Source organism: Mirounga angustirostris, unplaced genomic scaffold (assembly GCF_029215605.1).
Source record: "Mirounga angustirostris isolate CCGP_5_RB_7025 unplaced genomic scaffold, mMirAng1.0.hap1 SCAF_5, whole genome shotgun sequence".
Lineage (NCBI taxonomy): Eukaryota > Metazoa > Chordata > Mammalia > Carnivora > Phocidae > Mirounga > Mirounga angustirostris.
This window is the reverse complement of record NW_026991713.1, coordinates 176,885,483-176,904,062: the sequence shown is the minus strand read 5'-3', so window position 1 is coordinate 176,904,062 and position 18,580 is coordinate 176,885,483. Positions and strand designations below refer to the sequence as shown.

Genomic DNA, 18,580 nt, shown 5'->3' with positions numbered 1-18,580 from the left:
CGAATAATGCTGCCATGAATACGCATGTATGATGCTCTCCTTTTGAATGAACACTGCCCTGCACTCTCTCCCCAAGCACTTCCCCCTGCTCTCCCCAGAGCCCCTCTCCCTCTTCTCCAGCGGCTGCCAAGGTTCTGAAAGGCAGGCTCTCAAAGCTCTCGCTTCATCCTCAACTAACCCCCGACCCCCATCCTTCTCCATCCAGACTCACCACCAAAAGCCCTCACCAATCCCTAAGGAAAAGAGATGGTGGTCATTGTGGCCCTCCCGCTCCCAGTGTTCCCATATCTTTTGTTTTTTTTTTAAAGATTTTATTTATTTATTTGACACAGAGAGAGATAGTGAGAGCAGGAACACAAGCACAAGGGGGAGTGGGAGGGGAGAAGCAGGCTTCCTGCCAAGCAGGGAGCCCGATGCGGGTCTTGATCCCAGGACCCTGAGATCATGACCTGAGCCAAAGGCAGACGCTTAATGACTGAGCCACCCAGGCGCCCCTCCACATCTTTTTCTACGTTTTCCTATTTACATACACAAACATGCAGCTGAGGAAAATGGGGTGTTTGGGTGTGAGAGAGAGCGTCACGTAGATGAAATTATTCTGTACCTTTCATTTGGTGACTTGCTTTTTATTTCTTAATGCTGCATCTAGATGTTCCATCATGTTAGTACACACAGATGCACCTAATTATTTTTAGCTGCTGCAAAGTTGTCCACAGCACCAGTCACAGCGGCATAATTAGCTTCTGATTTGCGGACGGACACGTGGGCTTTCCATTTTTCACTGTAGCAAGTAATTCTGCCGTGAACATTGTCTAAATGCTTCCTCATCTAAAGCGTTGCTGTTTCTTCTGGGTTGATACTGGAAGGACATCTCCTGTCATTGGATATGTGCGTTTTTAATTTTAATAGAAACTACCGATTGCGCCACCCCACCCCACCCCCACCCCCGCCACGTACCTGTTCCAACACTCCTGCTTGGAACAACCTGTTTCCCTGCACTTTTGCCAACATTCTACATTATCCAACTTGACGTGCTTGCAAACCTAGTGGGGCAAATAGTATTTAAGTCTTGTTTTAATTTGCATGTCCCCGATTACCAACCACATAATTGTTTTTAGATTGGACTAGAGCAATGGTTCTCAACCAGAGGCCACTCTGCCCCCGCAAGGAACAACTTGGCAATGTCTGGGGACGTTCTTGGTTTGTCACCCTGGGGGAGCAGAGCTCCTGGTGTCAGGGAGGCAGAGACCAGGGGTGCTGCTACACATCCCGCTGGGCACCGGGCGGCCACACAACAAGGCAGGTCAGCAGCGCCCAAGCTGAGCATCCGTTGTTGAGAATGCCCGCCCAAATGATGTGTTTTATAAAACTAGCGGTGCAGCCGTGCCGTGACAGAGAGAGAGATTGCCCACAAGAGGTCATGTGGTTTTTATAGAAATGATGATAATGAGATAGTTCCCAGCAAAACCTCATCTCCTTCCCCAAGTATTGGAGCATTGCCCTCTAGAATGACGTACACAAGACACACAGGCGGGCAGGACCTCCCGGGCCTGGTAATTGGTGATATGACTACGCGTTACTTTTCCTCTCCAGCTTCAGGTGACAGGGACTGGATCAGTCAGTTTGGAGGTTTTTGAGTCACTCCCTGATGCGATCCCTTCTTTCCCTGCCTGTCCCCCTCTGACTCTGAGGGTGGGGCAAATTTCCCTGTCTGAACAACCCCCAACATCCATCCCTCTGTGCACCTTACTTTTATTTCATAGGCAGGTCTTTGAAAACGCCGATTAAATTATTCAACATTTTCTGCAACATAATGAAAATTTATTCCCCCAACTTTCCAAAATCATTTTTGGCGTAAGAATTAACTGTTTAGGAAATAAATATTTATGCATATGATTCCTGACCTCTACCTCTCTACAAATTATGAAGGAAAATTCTGCACCAACTCGACAAAAATGAACCTGAAAAATAAATTTCACTGCATAAAAATCCCTAGGATTGACGTCAATGGGCTGGGAGCTGGAAAGGGCCTATCTCCCTCGTTTTTTTTTAATAGAATTTCGCAAATAATCAAAAGAACAAACATTAAGAGAAGAACAATAAAGAGCCAAAATATTTGCTCTTTTGTAAGCTTTTGTTAAGAATGCCGTGCACATGCCAAAACTCATGGTCTAATAAAATAAGATGGTCTCCAAAAATGTAATATGGTTTCAGCCTTTGGCTCCCATTTGATGCATGTGGGAGTGTTAGTAGAGGAAACAGGAGGGCTGAACGTGGGCTTACCCAGATGGCACTGGGTTGTGTAGCTTCCCGATGCTGGACAACCTCAGTCAAGGCTGTTGTCAGTTTACAATGCTGAGCCCCGGGGTGTTGAGCCTCCAGGTGAAGTTGAGACCATCATTGCTGCTTTAGAAATGGATGGGGGGTGGGGGTGCTGGGGACACACTGGAAGCAGCTTCCCAAAGTTTGGTCTCCCGTGTGTGTAAATTTGCAATTGCTAAGTGCTATACAACCATGAGAATCTTCCTGAATGTCTTGAATATTCCTTATTTGTTCATGTAACAAATATTTTAAGTGCCCTGGGTTAGACCGAATCACTGGTGTGAATTCTTTACTCACGGGTAGTCGTGTATCCACGTCCTTGCCATGGCTCCACAGCAGGCAGAGGATCTCTCCACGACTGGACATGGGGCTTGGCCACGTCATGGTTTGGCCAACACAGTGAGAAGCAAAGACTCAAAATAGGCTCATCCAGTCGGACTTGCCCTCCTGCACTTAGGCCAACCCCGTGTGAAGAATGTGCCTCAGAGCAGACCTGAACTGAGCACATACTTGGAACCAAGCAGAGCCAGACCTAGCCTGGATCAAATCCCAGCCAACCAGCAGACAGGTGGGCCAGAAATAAATGCTTGTTATGGAATACCAGTGAGTTTGGGGGCGATTTGTTATGCAACATTGTTGTGGCAGCAGCTGACCAATACACACCAATAGTATTCCCAGACTGGGGCGCAGAGATTTTAAAAGTTTAATAAAAGAAGGTCCCAATGTTTAAGAAGCTCACAGTTGAGTGAAGGAGCAGACTTGTACACAGACGCACAACACAGTTAGGTGCTGTTACAAATGTATGAGTCATAGAGACCCTGAGACCGGGTGGAGGGCTCTGCTCCTCCTGGGAGACCAGAGAACCCTTCCCAGCGTGGTGACTCAGACTGAGAGTCAACAGGCAAATCAGGAAGGGAAAGGGCCTTTAAAGCAAAAAGGAAGTGTGTTCGGTGTCCATGAATCTGCCACCATTCAGCCTGACTGGAGCACGGGAAGTTAGGGGAAAGAATACTGAGGAATGGAGTTAAAATTGCCGGGGGGGTCCCACCACTCTGCACCCCATTGCAACCAGAGCATCATCCACCCCCAGAATCCCTGCAGAAAAACCTGATGTAAAAACCTGAAAATGGTTAGAGACTTTGAAGCAGTGGAAGAAAAATTTGACCTGAAATCCGTATAACAAGAAATGGAATCACAACCTTAAAAAATGCTAGAACCTCCACATGAGGCCTGCTCGTTAGGCTCTGCCTGCTGGAGACCCAAGGACCTTAGGAACAGCATTACCGAGACTGACAGGATCTGAAAGTCAGCAAAGAATTGGAAAGAAAAAATACCCAGAAGGATAAAGATCTAAGTGGGCTGAGGTCTCCCAAGCAGGAAAAAAAGAATTGACAAGATGTCAGTTGACCAAAATGTAGGTTTCTGCCCTCGGGGCAAGACTCCCACTGGCCCTGTTCCTGCGCAAGGGCAGCTGATCCTGAAGAGCTCCCCGGTCGGGTGCCAGGACTGAGAGGCAAGGGCTTCCAGCGTACTCTGCATCACAGGAACCACCCTGGGAATTTTAACCATTTCACGTTTTACTCTTAGTGTATCTGTTAGGGTTCAGCCAGGGGAACAGAGCTGCCATGAGTGTGATGGGTTAGGGGTTTATGGACATTGGACCTTACATACATGTGGGTAAGCTGGGGATGGAGGGCGAAGGTGGGAGATCAAAGAAAAGTCGCTCGCTGGTCCCCCCGAAGCACAGAGCGGGCAAATGGCTCCTTGGGGGAAATGCAGGAAGTCACGTACAAATGGCAGCGTTAATGGGCTGCACTGGGCAGGCTGTGGAAAGGACTGGGACCTCGAGCCCTGTGTGGCAGCTGTTACTCCGGACCCGCGGCCAGGAGCTGGGGGGGGGGGGGGCGTCACATGGGGCCCTGGGCAGTGACCACAAGGATGAAGAGAGGCTCATGCCTGAGTCGCTGGGGAAGCTTTTGGTGCAGCGGCCAGGCGGCTCAAGTCAAACTGGCTTCTTACAAAAATCCAGGGGTAGAACTCATCCCAGGCTAGGGGTTCAACGATGTCCTCAGGCCCGGCCCAGTCCCATTGCTAAGCTCTGCTGTCATCACGCTGTCTTCTCCATTGGTTGGGAATGTCCTGGCAAACAACCAGAAATATGACCGACCGTGGCCGCACATGGCAGGAAAAGCCATAAAGGACACTTCTGGCAAAGGGGCCCCTGGCTTGGTTGCAGCTTTGGAACCGAGACCAGCCCAGGAGACAGAAATTCCCCAGGAAGAGCAGGGCGAATGCAGAGGACCGCAGAGGAGGTGGGGCGAAACGGGAGTTAGAGTAGAAGGGAGACCTGCCCTTGTGTGAAACCACAGGCAAAGGGAAAGAAACAATATATAAAAAATGATTTAGCATCTACAAAACCACAACTAACTAGAATTCATAACAGAAGGACTAACTCTCTGAAAGAGCAGTAGCAGTGACGACAAAGCAGAGCGTAGCTTTGCTGGACCTCAGCTCGGAACGTGGAAGTGGACAGACTCCCGATTTCTCCCTGATCTGTCAGCGTCTGCAAATGCACACGGATGCACCGTGAGCACTCACGTGGGGGTTACATAGATTTTAGCAGGAAGGCAAATTCCCAAAGAAAGGATCTGCAAACGATGAGAGCAGCCGAGCGAACAAGCGATGTCACGAAGTCGGTATTTTGGGGGATCATGAGCAGTACCGCTCACCCCTCCCAGTCACCCTGGAAATCCCAGCCATCGATCTGAGGTTGCCGCTTATGGGGGCAGATGTGTCCGTGTAAATCCGTGATCCTTGCCGGGAAACAATGGTGGGGGGGGGTGTTCGTGTGGCTGGGGGTCAGGCTGTCATGGCGTCAGTGCTCAGCGCACAGTGCTGTGGCCGCCAGGAGTCCATGACCAGGCATCTGTCCACGTGGCGTCGCTGCGCAGCAGGGAGCCTTCACACCCCTGGGATTCGAGTTGTCTTATAGCTTCAGTTGGGCTCTGGCGCCCTAAAATATGTTCAGCACTTCAAACGAAGTAAATGTTTGTGGAAGGAATTTAAACTATAACTGAGTTTGAGAAATAATAGACCCCACAGACCATGAACAGAGCTGGGCTCTTGATGAGAAATTCTCTCCTTCAGGTCCCGTTTGACCCACTCACGCCTCTGAGATCCTGGCCTGTTTTCTGCGAGGGCCTGTGATTCAGTCAGAGCCTGGGTGCCTGATTGAGGCAGCACGGAACGTTCCGGGCACTGGACTCAGGGGCAGTCCAGCTGACCCTCACTGTTCGTGGACTCGGCATTCAGGGATCTGCATGCTCACTAAGATCGAGTGCTCGCCCAGGAACCCGCACAGGCCAGCAACACTGGGGTACCTGTCATTCCGCTGGGGTCACCGTGACCAAGCATCACCCATGGGTGCTTACAGAACAGACATTTGTTGCCTCGCAACCTCGAGGCTGCAGATCTAAGATCAAGGTGTCACAGGGCTGGCCTCTCCTTGGCTTGCAGACCCACCTTCCCGCCAGTCCTTGGGCGGCCTTTCCTCTGCCCACGAGTGCTGGCTCTGTGCATCCCAGTCTCCCCTGAGGACACCAGTCAGATTGGATGAGGGCCCATCCCAGCGACCTCAGTTTAGCTCAGTCGCCTCTGTAAAGGCCTGTCTCCCATACAGTCACTCCCTGGGGTGCTCGGGGTTAGGACGTTGGTGCGTGAACTTGCAGAGGGGACAGCCTGGCCCTCACGGTCACGCGGCGCACATGTTTCCTGCTGAGGTGGACCAAGGCCACGCTCTGCCTGCTCGTGGCAGCTCTCACGCTGTAAACAAGTGTCCTCTTCACGGTCTGTTTAGTGCACCTGATTCACATTGTCGTGCTTTCTGTTGGGAATTTTGCTATTAAAACGGTCCTCAGACACAGCGCTGAGGTGCTGGCTCATGTTTCCAAGCTGAGGAGGCTGCCATGCGCCTTATGGACAAAATGTGTGTGGGAGGTGAGCGTCGTTCAGGCCTGCATTATGATGCCATCGTCCTGAGGTCAGAGTTAACGAATCACCAGTCTGCACTAACTAAGGTGTCCGTAAACATAAGCACACGTAACACAAAGTAACTATTGACCGACTGACAAAAACGGGACCAGAGGCTCATGGGAACGTGACCCTGTGCTTCCCCAGGAAAAAGTCCAGAATTTGCTAATTCGGGACTCACAATAACTTCATGGGACCCAGTTCTGAGTAACTTAGAACCCACTAAAGCTTGATGCCCATCTAGGCTGAAGGAGATGCTTTGAACTGCCTTTCGGCTTAACTTACTTCATTTGTTGCCCACCCTCCCCCACCCCAAATCAATCTCACCACTCGTGGCCTGAATGTCCAGATGTTTTCATAAACTCCTTCATGGAGGTTGCAAAGCCTTCCCTAAAATCGGTATGGGACAGTTTGTTTCTTTAAAAGAGGGAGCACCAAGCAAAGAAAGACTTTGATTATAGGTATCTGGGAAACTGTTCCGTGAGCTCTATTTATGCATCAACTTGTCATCCAAATTCGAACCATCTGTGTTTATTGTTTCTTCCACGTAAAAGAAAAGGAAAGTAGATGATATAATCGAGAAGAAGGAAGAAAGGGAGGGAGGAAGCAAGGGAGGGAGGGGGAGGAAGGGACTCCACGCGAAGTAAGTCATCCACAGCAAGCCCCGCTGTGGCTGAAGCAGCCCTGAATGAGCACCTTTGCCTGCAAGCACTCCTGGCCAGTCTCCTTGAAAGAAAGAGAACTAACCCTTACCCACTTATCTCAGTTGATCAGGACAACGATTCAGAGAGCAGGTTATTGTCCCTGTCTTATGTTGGGTTGTAAGAAAAGATTTGGGTGTATCTGAGAGTGCCCCAGGGAGCATAGCCAGGGAGTGGGGAAGCGAGACAGAGGAGGAAGATGGATAACCGGGTGTGGGAATGTGAAGGTTCTTGCCGTGAGAACTCTCGCAGAGGCTGTGCACAATGTCCAGAAGTGCCCTCCCCCAGCAGTGAGGTAGCTGGGGTGTTCATCCACCACCCCCTTTCTGCACTGGCCGAGTCTCTCTCCTGGGGCATTAACGTGCATCACCCTCCTGTGGCATGAGAGTGGACTCAGGTGGGGGACACAGGGAGCTGCTAGTGAGTGTAAGACCTACCCATGGGGACCCCTGGTAGGGCCAAGGGGATGTGGGTGGGGCACTGAGTCGAAGTCTCCGTTCTACAGGTGAAAAATGGGAGGCAGTGTGTTCAAGGTTACCCATGGTAACCGAGAGAGAGGGTGTAGTAGTTATCACTTGCCGTGTAATAAATTAAAGACGTCTCCCAAGTTGGAAGGAGGGCATGCATCCCCTCCATGCTCAGATCCCAGAACTTTCCAGATTCTCTCTCCTTCTTGTCCACCTGGTGGAAGATGGGGGCTGCAGAAATCTCCCCAGCATCTAAACTTCTGCTCTCTTTCCAACTGCCTGCCTGCCCCCATTCAGGTATTTATTTCTTCCAGAGTGACATGAAGTCTGGGGATGTTGACTCCACAATATTTATACCAAATTTCTCTACCTTCTATCTAGGCTTTAATTTTTAAAACTTGAAATTCCATGATTTGATTTGACATTCCATTTTCCCTCGGGCTAGGAGCCACCAAGGAGGTCATTGGGTTATAAGTGACAAGTTTCGGAGACTAACAGAGAAGAGGAACATGGTGAGTTCTCCACACAGTCATCCCTAAACACAAGTGACCTCATTTACCCCTTACCAGCTACCATCCTTACTCTACAGATAAAGGAACAAATTCGGGGAGAGGTAGAGTGACTGGCCCAAAGTCACAGGTAGGGTAGTGTCAGAGTCCAAAATCTGCGACTTTCCACGTGGTGGCCCTTGGATAGTTCTTGAAAAGACCGAAGGATCGTTCTCCCGGGTAACTGGGCTTCTTCCTGCAGCCCGGGGCTCAAATTACAACACAGAATCTGACAAAAAGATGAGCGTTTGAAAGCTGGACTGTCATGGGAAAGCTGGGCGTGTGCGTGCCGCGCAGATCCTTATCAATCCCAACACGGTAGCAGGTCTTGAAGCATCCATGTTATTAAATTCGTGTTTCCGTCGCTTTCTGTGTGTTTTTCAGCATCCTGTAATTCTGCTCTTGGTGGTGGTGACTGCTCTTAGCAGGAATTGACTCTGTCCTGGGCAAAGCAGCAATACTTCTAATAATAGTAGGCCACGAATCTTCCGTGATGCACATTTTGAATGTGTATTTTCTTCCCACTTAATGTTTTATTTTTTTTTTTTTTAAGATTTTATTTATTTATTTGACAGAGAGAGACACAGCGAGAGCAGGAGCACAAGCAGGGGGAGTGGGAAAGGGATAAGCAGGCTTCCCGCGGAGCAGGGAGCCCAATGAGGGGCTCGATCCAGGACCCTGGGATCATGACCTGAGCCGAAGGCAGATGCTTAATGACTGAGCCACCCAGGCGCCCCTGATTGTTTTATTTAAGTATTCTCCACTTTATGCTATTAACTACCAAGGGTCTTGGTAAAATGTTATGTAAACAAACAAAAAAATACATCCAGTAAACATCTAACAAATGGACAGATGGATTAATTCATCAGTTTTCTGGACCGAGATGCCTCAGAGAGAATGCAGTGTATCCCAGAGCAAGACTCCTTACGTGAAGGGGCGTTCTCAAGGCAGTTTTCTCTCTATCATGTAGATCTTCACACTCATATGGGTTTTTTCTGTGCAGGTTCTTGGGAGCCCCTGTAACTCGGTGGTGAAGACAAAGCGCTTAAGATAAGGGAACAGAGTGATTGCCCCTGCACAGGGGCCGCCCACGCAGAGCTGACGTTACGACCCCCGGTGCGTGGCTGTCACCCTTCCTCAGCAGGCGGCTGTGCCCCAGATGAGGGCTCAAGGGTCGACATAGGTGGGGCCTTGATGTTGAGGCTTGTATTCGTTTCCTGTAGTTACTCTAACAAATCGCCAACACTGGGTGGCTTTAAAAGAAAACAGATTTCTTCTGCCAGAGTTCTGGAGGCCTGAAGTCCAAAATTAAATGTCAGTAGGACCACACTCTCGCCAGGCGCTCTAGAGGAGAACCCGTGCTTGGTCCCCTGGCTGCCCCTGGCTGCTGGCGATCCTGGGCCTGGGGCCACCCCACTCCAGTCTCTGCCTCCGCGGCCGCAGCGCTTCCTCCCCTCCTGTCTCTGTGTTTCTTGTAAGGACACTGGTCACTGGACTCTGGCGCCACCAAGAAAACCGGATGATCCCCTCATCTCAAGATCCTTAATTACATCTGCAAAGACCCTTTTCCCAAATAAGGCCACAATCACAGATGGCAGGGATTAGGACATGGACGTATCTTTGGGGGGCTGCCATCCAGCCCACTTTGCATCTTCACTGGTTAGGGTGGGTCTTCCAATGGGATGGTGCAAAGTTCTTGACATAATAGCTGAGGTTTGGCAGGCACAATAAGGCAAGGATCGAGAAGGAGTTTTGATAAATACAGTTGTTTGATAAACAAATGTTTTGCCCTGTTGAGCTCTCTGTCTTAGAAAATGTATGTTTGGGAAATCTGTGGTTCAGAGGAGTTGGTTTTGGAGAAGTTCCTGATGCAAGTGATAGCAAAGTGAGAAGCTACTGGACTCCCAACATGGGATGGGGGTCTCAGCACCAACCCCACCAAGGAGCGACCCTGCTGGGAATGGTACTGGCCAGGCTTCCTGGAATCATGGCGAGAAAACAGACCATAGATGATCCTAGCTAGGAATCAGCTTCAGATACCAGCTGAATCCTGGGAGTGGGGCAGGGAGCACAGCTTCCCATTGGACACCAGCCAGAGAATGCACACAGGGCAAAGCAATCCCTCTTATTGGAGACCAGCAGGCATGAGGCCAGGGGCGCTCCCTGACCCAGTGCCCTGGGTGGGGGTGCTCCTTTACCCACAGATGCCTCCTTGGGAGAGCAGGAATGCTGGAAGATTGAATAGTCCCCCAAAAGATGGTATTTAGGGTGGCAGAGGCTGGTTGGACAAATGTAAAGTCTCCCTCCCACCCTTGATTCGAGCCGGGTGGGGCCCTGCTAAGGAAAATCAGGCCCGGGGTAGGAAACAAAGAAACTGTGTTTTATGGGCACGTCTGTGTGGGTGAACATTTGAGACGCTGCAGTAGGAATGTGAGTGAGGTGGAAAGAAGGGATTCGGGAGTCCCGGGGGAAGGGAGAGTTGGCACTGTCAGAATGATGAACAGGGCGCTGGCAGGTCGTCGAAGTAAGCTCGCTGCAGAGATTGCTCGAATCCTGCCTCGGAGGGTGTGGTGCTCCTCGTGCAGGCTGGGATGGCCAGAGAAACCTGCTGTGTAACCTGCGTCCCCCTACACCTACTTCACCTCGGGGGGTTCTTTTTCTTTTTTGGTGGGATGCCCGCTGGGAACTACACACCTAGAGCAGGAAGAAGAGAGACCCAGGCCCAGGCCCCGGGAACACCAGCACTCAGCTGCGGGATACACCAGGGAGGAGGAGCCAGGGAAGTCACGAGGGGGGAAAATGGAGGCACGGTGGAAGAGGCACCACGAAAATGATGTTGAGAAGCCCACAGACAAGCTTCAGGGCTGCCGGAAGGTGCCATAGAGCATCACCCATCTGCTTGGCCAACAGTGGCCATGGCGTATGGAGTAGGGTGCTCTCACTCCGCAGGGGCTCTGGAAAACCCCTGGCCCGGCCCATGCCGCTGGCCCAACGTCTGCCCTCTCTCTACTGTCCTCGAGAGTCTTGGACAATAAAGATCCAGCCCCAGGTGCCCTTGGTCTTGGGAACATTAGAGCTTCTCTGGCCTTTACAAGTGCATTGTCTCCAGCTTACCAGCGAGGGACTTCTTTCTGGAAACAGAACAGCATCACCACTGCCCACTTAGGTTTCTCTTGAGAAACGGGTCACGGTGTCACCCTGAGTGCTACTGAGGCCCAGAGGTGCAAAAGAGCAGGGTTGGTGACGTCCCTTCATCCCCTGTCTGTGGCTGGGGTGGGCCTGTGCTGGACATGTGGCTAGGAAGACTGTGCTGAGACATGAGGCCACTGCCCTGCCCCTGAATCACAATGGCATACTTTATGTCTACCCAAAAACAGCATCCCGAAGGAAAAGAAGCAGTATCTGCCTGGCCGCTCACCTGTGTGGCTGAGAAATGCAAAGTCATTACAGTCCACCAAAGCACTATTTCCGGTTACGGCGTATAAAATTCCCTGAGTGGAGGGATCGGAAAGGAATCAGCAGTTTTGGGGCCCTGGAGGTTCCGGATTCCACCACAACTTCATTCATCATCTCTGGTTACTTTGATCTGTGATGGTCTGTGGCGGCCCTTGCGGTTCCTTGCCGGATTTGCTGACAGGTGTACTGAATCATGTCTCCCCGAGTTACTCCCTGCAAACGGGCTTCCCCTTCTGACAGGTGGAGGGGGGCAGAGCCTTAGCAGCATCACTTGGATTCTGCACCTCTAGGCATCCCAACACCTGCAAGAGAAATCGGGGACCAATACGCCTCATTTTACCTGAGGCAACTGTGGGTTTCCACTTAGATTCACGCCTCCTGAAGTTACCAGTCTCCCAACAGTGATTACCTTACCACCACGCGGCTTTGCTCGCGGGAATGAATTTTCCCCACAGAGAGCATCCAAAGGAGCAATGCTGTGATCTCCAAACATCCCATTTGGTCAGGATTTGAAGAATATTTATCTTGTTTGTCAGGGGCTGGGTGGTCTCTAATGTAAGCTTATGTTTTAAATGTACCACTTGCTCCGGAGCCTAAATATTCACAGCAGCACTGTTCACAATAGACAAAAGGTGGAAACGACCCAAGTGCCCAGGGACAGAGGAATGGATAACCGAAATGTGCTCCATACATTCTCTATATGGTGTTTTATAAATAGCATATTCCATTTATACATGTATTTACACATAAATGGAATATTATTCAGCCTTAAAAAGCAGGGAAGTTCTGGCACCTGCTACAATAGGGATGGACCTTGACGTTATGCTCCATGAAATAAGCCAGTCACAAAACAGGAATCCTATATGTTTGCACTTCTGTAAGGTCCCAGGAGTCGTTGATTCACAGAGACAGAAAGTAGAATGGTAGTTTCGGGAGGCTGGGGAGGCAGTGGGGGTCAGTGTAATCAGGACAGAGTCTCAGTGTGAGGAGACAAACGGTGGCAAAGGATGGACAACAGTGTGAGCATGCTCAATGCCACAGACCCCTGTGAGGGTAAATTTTATGTGTATCTTGCCATAATAAAAACATTATGAGTGGTTATCTGTGAGGAATAGGACTTGGGACAAAGGACAACTGGGTTTTGTTATAAGCCTTGTGATAGTATTTGATTTTTAATTACATATATGTAATACTTGTATAGATATTAATTTAAAAAATCAAACACAGGGCTCCTGGGTGGTTCAGTCAGTTAAGCATCTGACTTGGTTTTGGCTCAGGTCATGATCTCAGGGTCATGGAGTCGAGTCCCGCATTGGGCTGTGCACAGAGTCTGCTTGTCTCTCTCCCTCTGCTGCCCCACTCCCCTCCTCTCTCAATCTATCTATAAAATAGATAAATAATCTTTAAAAATCAAACATAAGGGCGCCTGGGTGGCTCAGTTGGTTAAGCGACTGCCTTCGGCTCAGGTCATGATCCTGGAGTCCCGGGATCGAGTCCCACATCGGGCTCCCTGCTCAGCGGGGAGTCTGCTTCTCCCTCTGACCCTCCCCCCTCTCATGTGCTCTCTGTCTCTCTCATTCTCTCTGTCTCAAATAAATAAATAAAATCTTTAAAAAAAAAAATCAAACATAATAAGTGTATCTTTTAGTTGGAGGAAGAGGAAACACATATAAGAATATAGAAAAACAGCCATCTCTATCCCATGTGTCTTATCTCTCCAGAATGAGAAATACCGTATTTTTCTTCCCTAATACAACTGACAGAGGGGCACCTGGGGGGCTCAGTCGGTGAAGTGTCTGCGTTTAGCTCAAGTCATGATCCCAGGGTCCTGGCATCGAGTTCCACGTCCCTGCTCAGCGGGGAGTCTGCTTCTTCCTCTGCCCTTTCCCCCTGCTCATGATCTCTATCTTTCATGCTCTCTCTCTCAAATAAGTAAATAAAATCTTAAAAAAAAAAAAAAAAACTGGCAGAGATGTGGATGCAGTTTGGAATGACTGAACTCTTATATCAAACATCCTTCTCTTAGGAAAAGGGAAGGCTTTTTGTTCACATTTTTCAAAGCACGCTCATAAACATCTGATTCGATGTCACACTTTCATATTATGAGGAAGTGCATCTTCATTTTTAAAATAAGGGAACTAAAACTCGGGTTAATGATAAATTTCCTGGCGTAGAAGCCTCAGTGCCTGCTGCAACCACACGTATCACGGAAGAGCGAATGCGCCAGATACCCATGGTCAGCGGGGGCACCATTGTCTCCAGAAGTCATTGACAGTTAACAAAACTGTCTGTCATCTATTTACCCATCATCTGTCTTCTGTCTGTGTCCTCTGTCCTCTGCGTTCAGTCTGGGTACTATCTGTGTATTTACCTGTGCCCTGAAACAGCACCCGCTCACATCCTCGGCCCAGGTGGGCATTCGCCCAGGACTCCTCACGTCGAACACAGTGCTATGGCCGCTGCATTCGAAGACGCCCACTCTGAAAGCACACCATGTGTCCTCGAAGCTGTCGTCCCGCCGCGTGTAAGACATGCGTGCAGCGCCCGGAGTGATCATCCGCGCGTTGCTTCCCAGGCGTTTCCAGCACAAACGGGTATGTCTCTTCCAAGGACAGCATGTGGGGGACTCACTGGTGAAATGAAGCAGGCCTGCCGATGAAATGGAGTGAGCTCGGACAGGAGAGGCTAAACACCACTAACTCCTTCCAGTTTGGGGGTGAGGGTAAGAATTCAGCATAGCTGTCTGTGCTTCGGCTGCAGAAGGTATTAACTGCCAGGCCCCCATTTGGCGAGGCCAGCGAGAAACGCAGAGATGCAGGAGAAATCTGCGAGGGAAATAGTGGGCGGCCCTGCCTTCAGGAGGTGTTAGAATAACCTGAACGCTCCTGCTCTATCAGCCTGGACATCTGGTGCGCGGAGTAAATCTACAACTAGTTATGTATCGTCTTGTTCGGTAATGCTTTTTTTATTTAGCGGCAAACTCTTAAAGTAGTAATAAACTGAAAAAAAAAAACGCATGTTTGATACAAGTTAAGGACTGGGTTTCCATTTCTCTGGATGCGATGACAAAGACATAATTGACACACCATGCTTGTGGACACTGAGCATCCACCACGGGGGCCCTGGGATCACCCCCCCACACACACACGTGCAAACCAGGAAAGGGCAAACTGCTGGAGAAGCTCAGCATCTGCTTCAGAAGTTCACTGCCATTGAACTCTGCTCAGAGATACATTATAACAACATACGCAGGTGCATTTACATAGTGATCTCTGAAGCATGACCTTCCCCTTAGATCAAATGATCCTTCTTGTAAATTCATGTTGCTCATTTCCTCACATTTACACGAAAGGGGAGCAAAAGCTAATGTGCCCTCGCTTCTTCTGCCAGACGTTTTCACCAGCAGCCACGTGACGCCAGTCAGGGCCAAGAGATGTGTCCAACAGAACATCAGTTCATTCCAGCTGGAGTTACATTTTTTTTTTTTCCATCCCCTTTGAAAATGCATACCGTTGAAGATAAAATACTTAAAACTGTGATGAATGCCATGGGAAAGTCAGAAAGTTCAGCACTGGAGATCAATACTGGGGGGCTGTGATAACACGATACACTTGATGGAGAACGCTAGCAAGGTAAAAACAACATTCGTACTAAATTGTAAGATTCTGTGGGGCAAAAACATATCTGGAACTTGGTTGTGCTGCAGACATAATTATTTCCAAATACACAGCAGTATTTCGCCAATGCAAACAGACACTGTGCCTGTCAGAATTTACAATATGTTATTTATGCACAGAGTAACTGAACTACAAAAACACTGAAGTAAAACTGATGACAAACTTTTTTTTTTAAATTCAGCACTTTCTCTCCTCGTTTCTCATAGATGCATTTTTAGAACTGTTAGAACCTGGATGCCTGGGTGGCTCAGTCGTTAAGCGTCTGCCTTCGGCTCAGGTCATGATCCTAGGGTCCTGGGATCGAGTCCCGCATCGGGCTCCCTGCTCGGCAGGAAGCCTGCCTCTCCCTCTCCCACTCCCTCTGCTTGTGTTCCTGCTCTAGCTATCTCTCTCTCTGTCAAATAAATAAATAAAATCTTTAAAAAAAAAAAAAAAAGAACTGTTAGAACCTCTAGAGAAAACTTTTTTAAAGATTTTATTTATTTCTTAGAGGACAAGTGGGGGGAGAAGCATAGGGAGAGGGAGAAGCAGACTCCCCTCTAAGCAGGGAGACTGATGTGGGATTCGATCCAGGGAGTCTGAAATCATGACCTGAGCCAAAGGAAGACACATTTTAACTGACTGAACCACCCAGGCGCCCCTAGAGAAAACTATTTCAGTATCCTGCAATGGTAAGTGACTTGTTGTAAATATATGAATCCTCTGAGTTTTGGGTGCATTTATAAAAAAGGAATCAGTTGGAAATATTTAATTAAAGTTATCAAGGAGTTCCAAAAGATCTTAAGCACTTGAAGAACTTAGCAAAATGCAATTATTGAAAATAAACTCAGCAATCAGGAAGGTATTGAATGTGTTCCCACAAAAGCAAGCATGGAAGTAAACAACTGAAATCATATGAGTTCAAACCATGACAAGATTGCATTTTAAAATTCTAAAATTGGGGCGCCTGGGTGGCTCAGTTGGTTAAGCGACTGCCTTCGGCTCAGGTCACGATCCTGGAGTCCCAGGATCGAGTTCCGCATCGGGCTCCCTGCTCAGCGGGGAGTCTGCTTCTCCCTCTGACTCTCCCCCTCTCATGCTTTCTCTCTATCACTATCTCTCTCAATAAATAAATAAAAATCTTCAAAAAATATATTAAAAATATATAAAATAAAGTTTAAAAAAAAATTCTAAAATTGTGTCTGGGAATACCTAGGCCTGCAGGAAGACTCTTTTGATGAAGCTCCTATTTTTAATTGGATATATTGATACTTAGTACGTATAATTTCCCCACATCTTTGATCAGCAAAAGGCTCAAAAGAATCCTAGAGTAAAGTCACTTCATGAATTTGGATTCATAAAAATACTTGTCAGCAGAAGATACTCTGAATGGAAACAAAAAGATGGGATCAGTAAAAATTTGGACTGAAATGTTTACACATTTTAACACAAAAGTCATAGAATTGACCATGGCCTCCATTCACCAGCATTGTCCTGCACTCACCAGACACCTCCACACCTGCACAGGAGAGTCCGCTCTTGCAACCGAAAGTATTACAAATAACGGAGAAGAACTGACTGGAGGTGTCGAGGATTTCAAATTCATGAACCGTAGAAACCACTTTGAAGAAGTCTGCAGGCAATCTGATGAAAAATAAAATAGAACGACATTGAAAAACTTTGTTTTTCAGAAAAATATCGGTGATGTCACATTAGGAAAAGATCTGGCTAAAAACAGAGAAATATGTGAATAGCTGCCAGGAACAATTATTCCTCCCACGTGATTACCCAGTGTTCAGATAAACATGACCTTAAATATATTATATTGTAGATATGTCCTTAAATATAAAGGATTTAACATTGTTTTTCCTTTAATACACATAGATTTCATTATTTTTTTAATATTTATGTTTTGGAAATAGTTTTTGAAAAGAACTATGTTATAATCCCACCAAGATAATGAAACTAATTGGCCAGCCAAAAAAATAAATACTGTTAAAATTATATTTTAGTATCGCTCTTTCATTTCAGAATTTTCCCAGTTGAGACAAAAAAAAAAAAATTGCGTGGTTCACCCATCTTAAAATCCTTCCTCTTCCAGAAGAGACTGATGCAACATAAAAAGACATGAACCATCCCAGCTCTCAGCTTCACCCAGTCAGTTATATGTTGGGGGCTCAATTGTTAACTGAAATCATTCAGAGTATGTGCAGTCCTTTTCAGGCATTGTCCTGTGTTTATTAAAATGACCAGTTTTCGGGCACTTGGGTGGTTCAGTTGGTTGAGCGTCTGCCTTCAGCTCACGTCATGATCTCGGGGTCCTGGGATCAAGCCCCACATCGGGCTCCCTGCTCAGCGGGGAGTCTGCTTCTCCCTCTGCCTCTGCCCTTCCCCCTGCTTGTGAGCGCTCTCTCTCTCTCTCAAATAAACAAAACCTTTTTAAAAATAAATAAAATGACCAGTTTCAAGCTAGAATGACGTCAGCTTCATTAGCTGCTAGTGTAAATAAAATTAGGATCACTAAATAGTTTTTATTTTATTTCATCCTTAATAATTTATCTGACTTGTCCTTACTACCAAGAAGCAAATTACAGATAAGGTGTTGAGGACACGATCTTCAGGGGCCATTGTGTAGGTACTTGCATACACGTTTAATTTGAAAATCAGTCCCCCTGGCAGGAACACCCCTCCCCAGTCTGTGGGGTAGAGGACTCTAGAATATGAGGATGAGGGGACACAAGTGAACAAGATTCTTTATCAGAATGTTTGGGTAGAACCGCGTGCTTTAGTTTGGATACAAGTCCAGCTTGTACTGAGGTATCTGAACATCCAAGAATGGAAAAGAGATTTTTGCAGTAAGAGCTGTAGAGATTGCACAGAGGCATTTTAGGGAGAGAAACGTCTCTTTGGCATGTAGTTAGCAAGTTAGCTGAGCTGACGGCCACAGGGGCTCCTGTCTGGAGACAGATCAGGGTGCATCTGGGAGGTCAGAGCCCTCCTCTCCTGGCCAAGGGCTACAGAGAAGAGGGGACGGGGGTCAGCCGAGAGAGCCGAGTGAGGTAGAGATAATTAATGCTTCTTGCTCACAGTGGAGCCTGCGGGACATCTGCAAACGATTGCTGGAATGTTCCGAGAGACAGCTTGTTGCCAGCCAGGTCTTAGCCTGTGTTTCCCCCAAAGGCCAACCCCAAGACAAGGATGAGGGGCTCGGTCATTTATCTGGAGGGAAATAAAAATATTAGTAATAAATGGTAACTATTAAATAATAATAAATCTTCTCCCCTCCCCCGCCCCAACTCTTTGGATAACCTCCAAATAAACAAGGGAAAGGAACAGCTTGGCACAGACGCGGGGGCTCCACCCCTCGGGGGGCTCTCAGAGGTGGACAGGACAGGCCAGCG

The 18,580-nt window shown here is 48.1% G+C and overlaps 1 long non-coding RNA gene across 1 annotated transcript; it reads right to left on the bottom strand.

Annotated features, from left to right (window-relative positions):
- Window positions 1–502: 502 nt before the first annotated feature.
- On the bottom strand, window positions 503–2,792 carry LOC123843095 (uncharacterized). The gene is made up of 3 exons (XR_008505592.2): window positions 2,620–2,792; window positions 958–1,043; window positions 503–874 (listed from the first exon to the last, which is right to left on the bottom strand). It is a non-coding gene; the product is annotated as an uncharacterized LOC123843095 (long non-coding RNA).
- Between the last annotated feature and the right edge of the window lie 15,788 nt (window positions 2,793–18,580).